The sequence below is a fragment of the Anabrus simplex genome, chromosome 2 (assembly GCF_040414725.1).
Source record: "Anabrus simplex isolate iqAnaSimp1 chromosome 2, ASM4041472v1, whole genome shotgun sequence".
In the NCBI taxonomy this organism is placed as follows: Eukaryota; Metazoa; Arthropoda; class Insecta; order Orthoptera; family Tettigoniidae; genus Anabrus; species Anabrus simplex.
Window position 1 is genome coordinate 1,173,915,114 of NC_090266.1, and position 13,767 is coordinate 1,173,928,880.

General features: G+C 42.4%; 1 protein-coding gene across 3 annotated transcripts in view; it reads right to left on the reverse strand.

The window, feature by feature from the left end:
* The window catches only part of LOC136864770 (dual oxidase maturation factor 1), a 563,446-nt gene that overhangs the window by 21,513 nt on the left and 528,166 nt on the right, over positions 1 to 13,767 (reverse strand). The gene's annotated exons all lie outside the window — the stretch shown is intronic.

Here is a 13,767-nt window from a genome sequence, read left to right on the forward strand (position 1 = left end):
TAAGGCAATTTGTTGCAAATGTCATTAAAACTCTTTGAAAGCACACAAGTGCATCCATTTATTGGCAAAATGTAGATAAGCCTCATTGTACTTTCTTGTCAAAGAATCTCTAATAAGTAACCTGCTACTTCTTTTATTGTCATGTTTGCACACTTGGAGACTTTGACATTTTATTTTGTTTCAGGAAGTGTACCTCATTTTCTCAGTTTATGAGAATATATACCAATATTTTCTTAGAATTGTACTGGGGGTGGGATTTGGGGCAAGATACTATAGGCCAGGGATGGTGAGCCTTTTCCAACTGGTGTGCCATTTTAACTCTGGTTTATTATTCTCATCTGTTGACTGTGCCACTTGTTGTTTTCCATTTCCATTACGGGATGACTACAACCTACACACCCCCCCCTCGCAACTTCCCTTCAATTTCCCGATTATGTTTCATAATACGTTATTTATTGATTTATTGAGTCATTTATTTATTTGTCATAAATATTTGCATAACAGGTGCAATATATCTGTTAAATACTTCCTCCATTAGCTTCATTATCTTCCCATCTTGTAGTTTGTATGCTCAACAATTACATTAATTTCTCCCTCATCACATTTCCATAAGGAAATCTAAAAAACAGCTATCCTTGTTTGTAAGGTCACATTCATGCTTTCATCAAAACATACTGCATATATGTGGGAGTTATCCAAATTAGCTTTCAACTGCTCCGAAACTTCTTCACTCATTTTTATTATTCTATCCTTGACAGCAGTTCAGCTGGCTGGGATTCCTTTCATCTTGTTAATTATTAGTTGTTTGTTAGGGAAGTTTTCAAATGATGTATCGGACGTCAATAAGAAACTTTCTTTCAACCACTCACCGTCAGAAATCTGTTTCCCATGCTTGCTGTACTATGCAGTGAGACAGATAGAAAAAGCCGCACTGATATTGTTCCTGGGCCAGAAAGATGATACAAAAGAACTAGTTTGTTTTGTGTAATGCTGGATGTTTTGTGAAACAAACTCTCTTCTTTCTTCATTTGAAATGGAACAAACATTTGAATGACCAGTCTCAAAATTGCGCTTTACATTAAATGTGGGGGATACAACTGTTTTCGAACACAGGCAACACATCTTTTTGACACTCCGAATTCCCTTGGCCAGAGTTCTTGAAAAATACGGTTACCACCTTTGTTAAGTTTCCGTCTTTTTCGGCACCGATAACATATTTGCGATGTCCGTATACAAAACCACCAGAAAACTACACTATCTCACTTGACTTTCGGACCTATCAGTGTAGCAGTGTTGCTATATTGCACGTCCAAATGGAACTAGTATTTAGATTTTCGATATTTATTTCTTACACGCGAAACACTAAGATATGCACTGTCTGCAGTATGAGACGTATACAAACATAATCATTATAGACTGTTATGCCTTTCAGCGTTCAGTCTGCAAGCCTCTCTGAATTTACTAAACATTGCCACAATCCTCGATTTGCAACTAGTGTTATGGCCTCATTTAGTTCTATACCTCTTACCTTTAAATCAATAGAAACCGAGTCTAACCATCGTCGCCTTGGACTACCTCTACTTCTCTTACCCTCCATTGCAGAGTCCATTATTCTCCTAGGTAACCTATCCTCCTCCATTCGCCTCACATGACCCCACCACCGAAGCTGGTTTATGCGTACAGCTTCATCCATTAAGTATATATATAAAATATTATGTTCATGTGGCGTGCCACCGAAATAGTGTCCGCGTGTCACCTAGTGACACGCGTGGCATAGGTTCGCCATCCCTGCTATAGGCAATCACATGTCACTTGACAGCTGGGCTGCAGTGAGAACTGATGGCAGAACGAGTTCTTGGTTCAGGGGTTAGACAAGGCTATAATATTTCACCTTTGTTGTTCATTATAAACATGGATAACTTGCTGAGAGGTATAAAATAGCAGGGAGGGGATACAGGTGGGTGAAAACATAGTAAGCTGTTTGGCCTATGAAAGACGATTTGGTCTTAATGGCAGTGTGTGCTGAAAGCCTGCAATCTAATAACTTGGAGCTTGAAAACAAAGGTGCGGCGAGTATGATATGAAGATTAGTATTTCCGAGACTAAAGTGATGTCAGTAGCAAAGAAAGCTAAGGTAATTTAATGTCAGGTTAGGAATACAAAACTGGAACAGGCAGATCACTTCAAGTATTTAGAATGTGTATTTTCCCAGGATGGCAGAATAGTAAGCGAGACTGAGTCAATGTGCAGCAAAGCTACTGCAGTGAGCTTGCAGCTGCAATCAACAGTATTCTGTAAAAAAAGAAGTCAGCTTCTGGGTAAATGAAATGTCGTATGGCTTTTAGTGCCGGGATATCCCAGGACGGGTTCGGCTCGCCAGGTGCAGGTCTTTCTGTTTGACTCCCGTAGGCGACCTGCGCGTCGTGATGAGGATGAAATGATGATGAAGACAACACATACACCCAGCACCCATGCCATTGGAATTAACCAATTAAGGTTAAAATCCCCGACCCGTCCGGGAATCGAACCCGGGACCCTCTGAACCGAAGGCCATTACGCTGACCGTTCAGCCAACGAGTCTGACAGCTTCTGGGTGAAACTAACTATATATCAGTCTGTTTTCAGATCAACTTTGCTGTACGGGAGTGAACGATGGGTGGCCTCAGGATATGTTTTTCATAATTTAGAAGTAACCGACATAAAAGTAGCGAGAATGATTGCTGGTACAAACAGCTGGGAACAATGACAGGACGGTACTCGGAATGAGGAGATAAAGGCTAAGTTAGAAATAAACTCTATGGATGAAATCGTACATATAAACCGTTTCGGTGGTGGGATCATGTAAGGCAAAGAGAGGAAAATCGGTTACCTAGTAGAATAATGGACTCTCTCATGGGGGTTAAGAGTAGCAGAGTGACACGAAAGCAGCAATGATTGGACTCAATTTTTAATGATTTTATACTAAGTAGGACTAACAAAGCAATACCTATGAATACGAAGAAAAGATTAGACCATTCGCTTGTGATCTCTATCTTCCTATATGGATGCGAAACTTGGACCATAAAAGCAAAAGACAGGAACCGAATCAACGCCTTTGAAATGTGGTGTTGGAGAAGGATGTTGCGAATACCGTGGACAGTCAGGCGAACAAATGATTCTTTCATCCGGGAATTTGGAATACAAGAAAGTCTATGCCAAGTCGTGTACCAGAGAATCCTGCAATTCTTTGGTCACATTATGAGAAGAGAGGATGATAACCTGGAAAAATTAATTGTCCAGGGAAAAGTTTCTGGCACAAGGACGGGTCGCAAAAAGATGGGTTGATCAAGTAAAGAGAGATCATGGGCTTACCATGGAGAGTTACTGTCCGGAAAACGCAAGTACTACAGAATGGTATCAGCTTATAAAAGAAACAACAAAGTCCTTGGGTCACGATACTCAGTCATGAGTGGAACGAGTGGAGAGAGAGAGAGAGAGAGAGAGAGAGGGGGGGGAGGGGGGGAATTTCTAGCTGGAAATAGATATTGTGAAGGCAGTTCGTCAATTCACAGAGGCTTGTAGACAAAGACATAACGGTCTATAATGCAGTGTTGCCAACTTAGCGGATTTTCCGCTAAATTTGGCGGAATTGGAGGACTGACGGCGGAGAAATATATCATTTGGCGGACAGCGGATTTTTTGGCGGAATTCTAGATTTATTATAGCGGAATTTAGTGTTTTATCCATTTTACGTTTTTAAAATTTGTACTCCAGTCTGCCTCCAAGCTATTCCGTATTTCTTGTCACGAGCTAGCAGTCACATGAGGAAAACATGTTATTTGGATTTGATGTTATGAGATCATGTTATCATAAATAATTTTTATTTATTTATTTATTTATTTATTTATTTATTTATTTATTTATTTATTTATTTATTTTTTATGCTAGGGGCTTTACGTCGCACCGGCATCCTCATAAATAATTAATGCGTGGTGAAAGAGTACTTATCTCTTAGTTGACGAATGACGACAGATAATGAAACAGAGAGAGTAGCATTTATATTCATGCTACGAAGGAAGACCGTTTAATGAACTGGCCTGTTCTGCGTCTGGCCCATGAGGTAGGGTATTCACCTAGTTTGCACCCAGCACTAAAACGCCTACAAGTTTTAGCTCGTCGGCTCGAAGGCAGGGGGCAACCCCAGTAAAACTCACAGATGAGGTGAGTGGAGACATTTATTATTACTATTTTTTTGCTATTTGCTTTACGTCGCACCGACACAGATAGGTCTTATGGCGACGATGGGACAGGAAAGGCCTAGGAATGGGAAGGAAGCGGCCGTGGCCTTGATTAATGTAGGGGATTAACCTAGTTTGCATCCGGCATTAAAACGCCTACAAGTTTTAGCTCGTCGGTGTGCAAATAGGAAACCCCGGAAAACCAACCTCAGGGCTGCCGACAGTGGGGTATGAACCCACTATCTCCCAGATGCGAGCTCCTAAGCGCGCGGCCAACACGCCCGATATGTGTATTTATTATTATTATTATTATTATATCATCTGTTAATTTAGACAGTCAAGAATATCGCTGTACAGTGTATTGGTGTCTATATTTGGGAAGAGAATCGGGGCCGTGATTAGGTCAGTGGCTTCGTTGCTAGCTTCCCACGCATAAGAATCAGGTTCGAATCCTGCGTTTTATCTCAAAAATCACGTGGCCGTCATCCAGCTTTAAACACCCGGCCAAAACCAAAATGCGGCTGGGTGGCTCAGCAACTGCAGAAAGTTTATTTTTTTATTTGGGAAAATAATCGAACTGCAGCATACTGTCGGTAAAAAAAATGGCGTATGGCCATTAATGCCGGGAGATCCCAGGACGTGTTCGGCTCTCCAGGTGCAGGTCTTTTGATTGGACTCCCGTAGGCGACCTGCGCGTCGTGATGAGGATGAAATGATGAAGACAACACAAACACCCAGCCCTCGTGCCAGGGAAATTAACCAATGATGGTTAAAATTCCCGACTCTGCCCAAAGGCCAGCACGCTAACCATTTAACTATGGAACCGGACATACTGTCAGTGACGAAGTGATTCTCGGTTCTAGGACATGTCGTACCACGGACATTTCGTACCACCGGACTTTTCGTACCACTTGACCGGCTGATTACCTGCGAAGTGTCAGATAATTACTTTAAAATATTTAAGAGAGGACATTCCGTACCACTTGAAAAAGTGGGAAGTATTGCGAAGTAAAAACGATATCCTAATGAATGTATTCATGTGTATATCCATTGTCACTACTGGCGCACGAGTCTTCTCATGGTGTGACTACTACTCGGGCGCAACAGATCTGACTGGCTCACGTGTTAATACTTATCTCGTATTCGACATTCGCTGCTTCCACCATTCGGTAGTTTCCTGTTTCCGCGTGACCTTCAAACCCATATTGGCCAGTTCATCAGAATCTTTTATCTTACTTACTTGATACTGAAATAATCCGGCAGTTTATAAATATTCAAAATAACAGTAATATTATCCACCTTATGCTCGTCAGGCACATTGTACCCGAACACGATGTATATTTCTATTGTATTGTTTTGTTTCAAGATTTATACTTCAAAAAATCGACTTTCTTATGACCATATTTAGATAATCATACGCGATAGGCATAGTTCAAGGAGCAATTATTCAAATAATATAGAAGTTTTCTTCAGCAAATGTTGTAAATTATTCTTGTTTCTGATTTCTAAAGTGTGTCTGTCAGGCTCATTATGTCCGCTGGCGTGGAAATAGAATTCCAATATGACATCAAGTGGTACGGATTGTCCTGGCGTAAATATTTGGGGATTATGGGAAAACTGTTCGCAGGTAGATAACGACCTAGGTGGTACGAAATGTCCTCGAAAATCAAGTGGTACGGAATGTCCGTGGTACGAAATGTCCGGACACCGTGATTCTCTTACTCTGTGGTGAGAGGCGGAAGTCTGTCGTCACCGAGCCTTCTATGAACGGATGTGAATGTTGTCTTAAGTTGGAACACGAGTTTTGATCACTATTTTATTGGTTGTGTATTACACAAGAACTTCAGAGTTTCCTTGGTCTTGTGGTGAACTGCAGTTTGGTGTCCCTTAAGTGTGGCGCCAAACAACACCGTCATTTTTCACCAGTAAAAAAGGTAAACTCGTGTCCTCATCTCGAGGTGGTGCAGCTCTTTTCAGGCACACCCTCATTGGAGGTGAGCTGCATGTACCATTTCAACCACATACCAGCCCTCCTGCCATTCTTAAATTTCTGGCAGTACCGGGAATCGAACCCGGGCCCCCGAGGACGGCAGGTAATAACACTAACCGTTACGCTACGGAGGCGAACATTTTTCACCAGTTATATTATAGAAGTGGTCAGTTGGTTCATTCCATATTAAGAAAACAGTACTGCTCATATGACAACAGGGTTGCCATATTGAACGGCTCTGCTCAACACCATCACAAGAAAACGACGGCACATATATTTGTGAAATTCAGTATTTAAGTTCAAGATAAAAAGCGGAAGAAACTAAGGTGCATAGGGGCTATTTTTGGTTTGCGCAGAATCAGAGGTAAACTACGGCACATAAAAACCTCAGCATTGAACTGTAAGGCAAATTGGGGGAGAAAATAATTAATGTTATTTGCTTTACGTCTCACTAACTACTCTTTTACGGTTTTCGGAGACGCCGAGGTGCCGGAATTTTGTCCCGCAGGAGTTCTTTTACGTGCCAGTAAATCTACCGACACGAGGCTGTCGTATTTGAGCATCTTCAAATACCACCGGACTGAGCCAGGATCGAACCTGCCAAGTTGGGGTCAGAAGGCCAGCGCCTCAACCGTCTGAGCCACTCAGCCCGGCCGGGGAGAAAATAGAAAAATAATATTTTTATGGGCTCGAGGAGTGAGGGATGCATTTAATTAATTTTCCCAGACGATGCGGGGTACTCTTGTGCTGTCGTATCGCTCACAAAAGTGAAAACCTACAACGTGTTTTCCAGTCAGTGACCGGATCAGGGATGGAATGAAGCCCCCCCCCCCCATCTTGCGGCGAGGATAGGAAATGTGCCGGCTGCCGAGGCCTGTCGCACTCCTCTGGGGCAAGCTCACAAAAACAATAGTAAGAATGAAATGCGGTCATAAAAACTAGTGGTAAAATTAGCATGTGCTTAAGAAAGAACAGCTAAATAAAAAACCAAGCACAAATAAAACACACGGGGTTTCTTTTATCAGTACAAGTTACTCCATGACGTATCGCTGCACACAACACCAAAATCTTCACTAACAACTTCTGTACAGTACGAGAATAGTAGAACACACACAAATCATCATCATCATCATCATCATCTGTTTACCCTCCAGGGTCGGCTTTTCCCTCAGACACAGCGAGGGATCCCACCTCTACCGCCTCAAGGGCAGTGTCCTGGAGCTTCAGACTCTTGGTCGGGGATACAACTGGGGAGAATGACCAGTACCTCGCCCAGGCGGCCTCACCTGCTATGCTGAACAGGGGCCTTGTGCAGGGATGGGAAGAGTGGAAGGGATAGGCAAGGAAGAGGAAAGGAAGCGGCCGTGGCCTTATGTTAGGTACCATCCCGGCATTCGCCTGGAGGAGAAGTGGGAAACCACGGAAAACCACTTCCAGGATGGCTGAGGTGGGAATCGAACCCACCTCTACTCAGTTGACCTCCCAAGGCTGAGTGGACCCCGTTCCAGCCCTCATACCACTTTTCGAACCCGGGCCTCCGGGGGTGGCAGCTAATCACGCTAACCACTACACCACAGAGGCGGACCACACACACAAATACTATGCAATATACAACCAACTCTGACTTAACACAAGACTAGTAAGCACTGATTTAAAGCCTGAAAAAACACACGCAACAAATAAATGGTGTAGATGAAGGACTTCACTACAGAAGTGAGCTGCCGGCGGTTCACAGAGTGAGGCACTACACGAGGCTTGTACCAGAGCAACACAGAAGAAGGAAAATGAAGGAAGGCAACGAAGCGATGGCTGTTCCTGCCACTGCACTTCCTCCCTACAAAAATAAAATGTTATGTAATTATTTTAATAACTCACGGGCAAAAGTGCCTCATCCTTTTTATCTGTCATTCATAATACATTACAAAATACAGTACAATATCCCTTAATCACGAGGAATTACGGGTGTCTCAGTGGGGGCGTGTTCACTTCTTGTAGGTCCTTAAGAGCAATACTGCTTTCTTAACGTGGAATGAGTTGTGGTGGTGTTTGTGAGGGCATGGAGGAAGATAACCTGGAATCCATTAGTTTTCAATGAAATTTCTTAGCACAAGGTCAAAGTACCGTACAAATAGGCCTACAATATGTTGGGACAGATTTTATCAACGTTCCAACAACCAAGGTATTTTACTCATGGACTCTATAGACAGTCTGATTTAAATTCAGCAAGTGGTCGTTCTTGAACAGTGACTCCAGGCTACCGTCATTATATTTCAATACCAAGTACCAATTTGTTAGAAGTACTGATGTATTGATAACACCATGATGTTATCAAAGCAGAATTCATACTTGCGGTATGTATTAAAAGGCAAATGACTCTGAAAATTCGGAACAATTGAAACAGTTGCAATGCATTTTAAATCTGTTGGAAGTGAACGTGTGTATGAAAAGTTACTTTTCGTTTTGTTTGCGAACGTGAATAATAATAATAATAATAATAATAATAATAATAATAATAATGTTTTACGCCCCACTAATTTTTACGATTTTCGGGGACCCCGAGGTGCCTGAATTTAGTCCCGCACGTGCCAGTAAATCTATCGACACGAGGCTGGCCAATTTGGGGTCAGAAGGCTAGCGCCTCAACCATCTGAGCCACTCATCGCGGCTCAATCACTTATGTCCAGCTCCATGGTTAATTTGCTGGCTTTTGAGCAAGGGGTTCCGAGTTCGATTCCCAGCCATTTCGGGGACGTTAATCTTAATTGGTTAATTCCGATGGTTTGGGGGTCTGAGTTTGCGCGCCGTTGTCAGTATTAGAATTCGTCACAGAGGCGTCAACTCGAAAGGCCGCCCATTCATATCCACCTTATGGTTTTATGGAGACGCCGAGGTGCCGAAACGAGTTTTTTTACATACTGGTAAATCTACAGACACGAGGCTACGAACATTACAAGAGCTATTTATTCCTCTTGCAGTTTCGTATTTATGTGGAACTTACTGAAAATCTGATCCTGACAACTCTTCTGCTCTTTATTTTATGATCGGTGATTACGTTAAATATGTACAGCGGGATTTAATTGGTAGACATGTTTTCTGGTGCAAAGTAAACTAGCGGAGTGGCCGCGCGTGTTAACGAGGCAAGCTCTGAATTCGGGAGACTAGTAGGTTCGAAACCCAACCGTCGGCTGTCCTGAGAAGGGTTTTCTGCGTTTTCCCACTCCCAGGCAAATGCTGGGACAGCCAATTCCTTCCACCTCCTTATCTAACTTCCTTCGCCATCATTCCTTTCATCTGCATTAGCTAGATTGGCGTTAGGAAGGCGAAGGGGTAGGAAAGGGCTAGGAGTTGGATGGAAGCAGCCGTGGCCTTAATTAAGGCACAGTTCCAGCATTTGCCTGGTGTGAAAATGTGAAACATAGAAAACCATCTTTAGGGCTACCGACAGTGGGATTCGAAACCACTCTCTCCCGAATGCAAGCTCAGAGCTGCGCGCCCCTAACCGCATGGTCAACTAGCTCAGTCGTATTATTCTACTTCATAATTGTCATAATTGCTCATAGAAGAGCTGACCATGTTAAGCCCGTAAAAAATAAATGCCTCTTATTTTGTACTTCATTGCTTATGGCAACCTGTAAAATTTTATTTTATTTATTTTCCTAGCACACGATTATTACAAAGCGTGTTTTTCGGCACATTTTATATAAACGCCGTGTTGAACACATTCAATTATGCACGTCCTTATATAAAAGAATATATAGCCTACTGTATATGCATTGTACTGAGTACCGTAGTTTTGAAGGTGTAATGTACACCCCTCCATGCTAGCCCAGTCTGATAACGTACTGGGCTAGCGCTCGTATCAGCTGTTTCTCGTGCACACAGAGCTACCAGTGAGCTCGTGATCTTCATGTTGTTCACTGATGAACTGCGAATTGATTTACACCCTAATGGCAACCCTTTGCGCATGTAGAGGGTATGAGGAGAACATTACAGTGAATCATACTCAGTAGAACATCACCAACAACTTTGGGGTTCATCACTATTCTGGGCATGTATCATAATTGGTCGCCATATACCACTGGTTCACATTCAAGGAAAGATGACTGCCTCAGTGTACGAACGCACCATTATCCGACGCAAAGTAGGCTACAGGACGATAATGCTCGTCTAAATCGTCCAGCAGCTGTGAATGGATACCTTGAACGAGGGATCCGCAGAATGGACTGGCCAGCGTCTTTTCCGGACATGAACTACATAGAGCATGGGAAGAGCAATTCACAACAGTCAACAACCACCACTAACGATTCAGGCCGTTACAGATGCTGCCATCGAGAGTGGGATAGTTTTCCCTCAAGAAATGCTTAATGTTTCGGTATCGAGCATGCCTCGTCACATTAAGAGTGCCTCAGGGTTCGTGAAGGACAAAATGAAATGAAATGGCGAATGGCTTTCAGTGCCGAGAGTGTCAGAGGACATGTTTGGCTCGCCAGGTGCAGGCATGTTGATTTTGCACGTCGTGATGAGGATGAAATGATGATGAAAACGACACATACACCCAGCCCCCGTGCTAGCGGAATTAACCAATGATGGTTAAAATTCCCGATTCTTCTGGGAATCGAACTCGGGACCCCACAGGCCAGCATGCTAACCATTTAGCTATGGAGCTGGACCATGGAGGACCAATATGTTATTGACTCATGTGACTGCATTGAAAACTGTTTTTAATTTGTGATGTTCAAACTGAGGATGGTCTTTAATTTGTTTGGTTTAGTCACATATTGAATGTTCTTTTTTCTTTTCATACTGGGTCCAAAGTTAGCGAGAAGTTTACGTTTTCGTTATATTTACTATTCTGTGCTTTATATTAAATAATATATAGGTTCTTCATTAACGCAACCAAATTTGGTACCTACATATTTTTTCTTTTTTATGTGAGTAGTATTTAAAACTTCGATATACATGGTTACTCATTTCCGAATAAGGACAATACCTTTTGGATTCACTTTAATGAAAGATGTTTATTAGGCTCTATGTTAACTAACAGTTGGCACTAACCCGACCTGCGTTTTCCACTTCGCCGGGCGACATGTGGCACGATTACTTGTGCGTCATTGTTTATGTATTTTACAGGGATCATGATTGTAAATTTTAGATACCATACAATAAATAACCGACTGACTCTTTATTGTTTTACGAGATGTTCTCTGTCAATTGTGTTGCAACTCGCTTCGGCTAGATGGCATTTCTGCTGAAGGGATGATAATGATACGGAATATCCCAGTCAGAATGAATATTCGACGAGGTGTAGGTTTTGAGGAACCCCCTCTCTAAGCGCCTGTGGTTACGTACGGTTAGCCGACTGGCTCGAGATGGTCCAAGTTAACAATCTCATACGTTCCCTGGTTTCAAAATATTCTCACCCATGGCTAATAAAGGGACGGACGAGAGCTGGAGAGGCCGTGCCTGTTGCATCACTACAACACTTCACAATGTTCTCCAACGCACGGATCGTTCCGCGTGACATGACTGATGTTGCATCATATAGCTCTAACGACAGTAAGACCACCATAAACCTGAGAAGCAGTGTTACTCCTCGTGCTTACGTCACAAGCCTCATGCTTACAAATCCATTTACTGTGTTCAGTGTGGAGAGATAATAATAATAATAATAATAATAATAATAATAATAATAATAATAATAATTTTTCGTAGATCTAGAGAAGGTATATGGCAGAGCCCCGAAGGAAAAGATGTTCGCCGTACTAAGGGACGATGGGATTAAGAGTGGAATATTAAAATCAATCAAAAGCATTTATGTTAACAATTGGGCTGCAGTGAGAATGTGATGGTGGAATGAGTTCTTGGTGCAAGGTATTTACAGGGGTTGACAAGGCTGTAATGTTTCACCTTTGTTGTGCACAGTTTACATGGATCATCTGCTGAAAGGTGGTAGGGAGGGATTCAGTTAAATAAAAATGTAGTCATTAGTTTGGCCTATGCTGACGACTTTGTATTAATGGAACTTGAAAATATGTGCAATGAGTATGGTATGAAAATTAGTCTTTCCAAGACAAAAATGATGTCAGCAGGTAAGAAATCCAACAGAACTGAATGTCAGGTTGGGGATACAAAACTGGAACAGGTAGATATTTTCAAGTATTTAGGATGCGTGTTCTCTCTTTTTTTTTCTTTTTTTTTTTGCGTCGCACCGACACAGATATGTCTTATGGTGACGATGGGATAGGAAGTGGAAGGAAGCAGCCATGGCCTTAAGGTACAGCCCCGGCATTTGCCTGGAGTGAAAATGGGAAACCACGGAAAACCATCTTCAGGGCTGCCGACAGTGGGGCTCGAACCCACTATCTCCCGATTACTGGATACTGGCCGCACTTAAGCGACTGCAGCTATCGAGCTCGGTGGATGCGTGTTCTCCTAGGATGGTAGAGTAGTAAGTGAGATTGCATCAAGGTGCAGTAACGCTAATGCAGTGAGCTTGCATATTGAGATTAACAGTATTCTGTAAAAAGAAAGTCAGCTCCCGGACGAAACTATCTTTAGGTCTGTTTGCACACCAACTTTGCTTTACGGAAGTGAAAGAGTGGACTCAGGATATCTTATTCATAAGTTAGAAGTAACGGACATAAAAGTAGCGAGAATGATTACTGGTACAAACAGGTGGGAATAATGGCAAGAGGGTACTCAGAATGAGGAGATAAAGGCTAAGTTAGTAATGAACTCGATGGATGAAGCTGTGCATATAACCCATCTTCGGTGGTGGGGTCACGTGAGGCGAATGGAGGAGGATAAGTTACCTAAGAGAATAACGGACACTGTTTTGGAGGGTAAGAGAAGTAGAGTGAGAACAAGACGGTTAGACTGTTTCTAACGATTTAGGAGGTATAAAACTAACAGAGGCCACATAACCAGTTAGGGGGCCGATGACCTAGATGGTAAGCCCTTTAAACAACAAGCATCATCATCATCATCATCATCTCATCAGGACTAGTTACAAGTAGAGGATTGTGGTAGCGGTTAGTAAAGTCACAGAGGTTTGCAGACTGAACGCTGAAAGGCATAACAGTCTATAATGAAGATGTATAATAATAATAATAATAATAATAATAATAATAATAATAATAATAATAATAATAATGTCAGGCTGAGTGTTTCAGACGGTAGAGCGCTGAAGTCCAAGTTGACGGCTTGGGTCCCAGAAAAATGCAGTGTTCTCTGAAGGTGTTCAAGTAGACCAGCCTCGTGTTTGTAGATTAGGAGCATGTTAAATTCCAGCGTGACAAAATTCCGGCACCTCGGCGTCTCCGACAACAGTAAAAGTGGTTAATGGGCCGTAGAAGCAAAACATCATTATTATGATTACACGGCAGGCAAGTTTATAGTTTTACGTGATTCTTGTTCTTGTGATAATAGACACTGGACTCCACATGGATCCGAACCACAGGGACGTGACATTTCACTTTCAAGAATCCCATATGCATTTTGAGGGATTTTTTTAACAATCTGCTTTACGTTCCACCAACACAGATAGGTCTTCTAGCGACG